The following is a 3,365-nucleotide window of genomic DNA, read 5'->3' on the forward strand; positions in this document are numbered from 1 at the left end:
ACAGTTGTGACTATGTCCTTGAAGGGACGACTCTGCTCTGCCAAAAGCTTTCTGGTTTTTTTGTCTGTCTCCCTTTTGTAAATCCCAGTCTCGGCGTCTCGTTCATACCATACCAGACGCAGGGTCTGCCGGGCTGGGTTGACGGCGACGACCTTCCCGAACCACGGCTCAGTGTCTTCGCCGTCGTTGACCACTTCGCTCACTACAACGAAGTGGCCAACCTTGTACTCGCTCTCCTGTAAAAACAATGAAACAAAGAGAACTGCGTGTTAGTTGAAGTAGCATTTTTCGTTCAGAAGCGGTGGACATGTTATGCGAAACGTTACAAGAAAAATTCAACATATCGCCATATGATTGCCATATGCTCATGTGGGATTTCATATTAGGCGCCTTAGAGCATTTAGGAGGCTCATCTACATGTAAGGGGGATACCTTGTGATTCATGGCATGCACGCGCGCGCAACTTCTGTAAGATGATTCAATGAATTACTACTTACCGGCAGATCTGTTTGATCTTTCCTCTTCGACTTTCTAGTCGGACCCTGTGTCAAAAACGAGAGACTGTTTGGACTGCATCTTAAATACAATACATTATTATAATAAAACGTGTCTTATCAGGAACACATACACTTTTATATATATACATTATACTACGTATCTACGTATACATACTATACTTAGTGGAACAGAACAATGTTTACAGACATGTCGCAATACTTTGTCTTCCCTTCTGAGCATTGCTTTCACTGGTTAGAGAGCTATAGTGATACGTGAAGACAATGACGATTAGTTTCACATACCGGTGGATGTTCCTGACTTTTCCTCTTGATGCTGTCAAAATAAACATGATCATCATTATGAATTAACACAAATGTCACTTCATAGCCAACTGGACATCGTTTTGATTTCCGACACACTACCGGTATTGTCCTTACTTATAGACAATGAAAGCGGTGTCATTTTCAAATATTCTATACCTGCATCATCTTGAGAATTATAGTTAGTATTACAGTACGTGGTATTTCCTAGTTTGGAAGACGGTGAAAATACGACTTTTCCTATAGCCGGTGAGGCTGACATGAACACAAAGTTTAGCAAAGGTTCTGATCTTTCACTGTATGGCATTTCAAGAACAAAATTTACAAAACGGCTTTAATAAATATATTAAGAAATATCAAAGCATATTCTTACCTTGTTTGTTTTTTGTCTAGTGCACCATCTTCATCCTGTTGAAAAGAAACCATGGAATGGTAATGAATTATCCATTACATTTACATATGTTTGATGGAAAGCCCGTCCATAAGTAAAAATATTTATGTTCATAAGTTATAACATTTTGAATTTGCTGGAAAATCAGACGGAAAGCCTCCTTTCAGCAATAATAAAGAGCTCATCGTTGGAATGATTGATGGCAGAACTTCACCCAATAATATTGGATCCGGTTTTTGCCTGATGAACCCTCTTTGTCCAAGTATGACAACCACAAGAAATACATTAATTGCATTCTGATATAACTCGTTTATGCATGGCAACTCCGGTAGAAAATTTTAAAGCGAGGGCCACAACCTGCCATACGTGTTTGTTGTTCGTACGTTTTTTGAGAGGACACAGCCGCCCTGTTTTCCTAAAAACGTTGGGGAAGGCCTGGCAAGAGTAGGGGGGGGGGTATGTAAACGCACGGCACGGTTGCGCAAGGTGTAAGTACGTGGTCTGCACGCCACGCCTGGCCGTGAGCAGTTTCGTGCATCGTTAGTTACGCAAGTGCGCAAGTTGTACGTACTTAGTTCTCCCCTTGATTTCTACTTTTCTTTAAAATAAAGATTGTACATACCGAAGCTAGTTCCTGTTCACTGTTCGTCCTGTTTCTGCTGTAAAAATAGAGAAGATGATAATTATTCTTTCCATTAACATCCATCCGTTGATTGATAAATAAGTTAAACAAACAGTTCATCTACAGCTTCTGTGGCAATGTGACCACACGGTCTTTTAGCTTTCACAATATGGAATATAGTCCATGCTTTTATACAAAACAAATTATGACCTCAAAGATCTGTACGACTGCGTCATCTGTGTAGCACGTAGTAGTCACCAAACCCTTACAATTTTCCTGTCAACCAGCAACCAACCGTGAGATTGAGCTAGTGAAAAAGAAACTGTCAGAGCAGAAGGGTGGATTGTGCCTAAATACCATGCTGCCGGTAACACTTTTTTCCAACCAAAAACCATAGGATATACTTGAAAGTTTAGCGTAGGATACACATAAGACATGAACAATCCCCTATGACCCAACTTACCTCAACTGCTTTTTGTCTTCTTGGCCAGAACCACACTGTGAACAGAGAAAACATTGACAGACATTCACTAAACTGTACAATTGGTACATGTACCCTGGTAAAGCTATTAACAAAAAGACTACTACATCATCCTTTCTCTTCGGACGTAAAGCCGGCTGTAGAAGAAGGTTTTAATAAAGATTGAATTACGTCTACATACGTCTCGAGAGGCATAGATCAGGGCTTTCCCCAAAACGCATGTTGTGTCAATCTATCTATCTGTCCAGCTATTTACTAGTATCCATCCATCCAACCAACCAAAAATCTATCCATCCGTTTACATGCATCCAACCATCCATCTAATATGATAGTATCTATCCATCTATCCATAAACCTATTATACCAGTATTTACCTCTTTCTCCTCAAGAAGCTTGATGCGGCTCTCTAGGGTCCTGCACTTCTCTTTTTCTATAGCCAACTCTTCCTTTGCCTCTTTCAGACTGTTCTCGGCCTTTCAAAATATGATAACAGCGAGACCGTGAGAGCAATATGTAATGAATCAATGAAACTAAATTTCAAATTAACAATAGAAGGGAGGCAAGCCAGATTTCCTCTTAAACTTAGATATTTGGAACTAACCACCACTTTGTCGTCCTCAAGCCTCTTATTCTTGGTTCGGAGACTTTTGATTTCCTATGAAGTAAAAAAAAAAGAACACAATGAACCTTTGGCGTAACACAAACAAATATTACAACAGGTAGCTCAACCAACGTTATTGACCTTGCCTGTATTTTGTATGGCCTGTGTGAAGAAAATATGTGTATATCATAAACCCACATCATCATAACTGTATGCTTGCATGTAAACTACCCGAATATCTAGAAACTTTCCTAGCTTAAGGTATGGCTTTGACACAGCTACTTCAAAATCGCTCGGATTGAATTACTAAATCTTAACTTTTACTGCGACTTATGTATTGAAAGTCACCCTGCGTAAAACTCTACAAAATGACGGAATAAAACTGGGACTTAGCTCACTTAAGGATATGGCAGTAGCGGCACAAAACTGCAACCTTTGGAGAGAGACAATCA

General features: G+C 39.8%; 1 long non-coding RNA gene across 1 annotated transcript; it reads right to left on the reverse strand.

The window, feature by feature from the left end:
- Window positions 1-90: 90 nt before the first annotated feature.
- On the reverse strand, window positions 91-833 carry LOC109480409. The gene is made up of 3 exons (XR_002140835.1): window positions 801-833; window positions 498-542; window positions 91-236 (listed from the first exon to the last, which is right to left on the reverse strand). It is a non-coding gene; the product is annotated as an uncharacterized LOC109480409 (long non-coding RNA).
- Between the last annotated feature and the right edge of the window lie 2,532 nt (window positions 834-3,365).

The sequence above is a fragment of the Branchiostoma belcheri genome, unplaced genomic scaffold (genome assembly GCF_001625305.1).
Source record: "Branchiostoma belcheri isolate BF01 breed outbred unplaced genomic scaffold, Haploidv18h27 scaffold502, whole genome shotgun sequence".
Taxonomy (NCBI): Eukaryota; Metazoa; Chordata; class Leptocardii; order Amphioxiformes; family Branchiostomatidae; genus Branchiostoma; species Branchiostoma belcheri.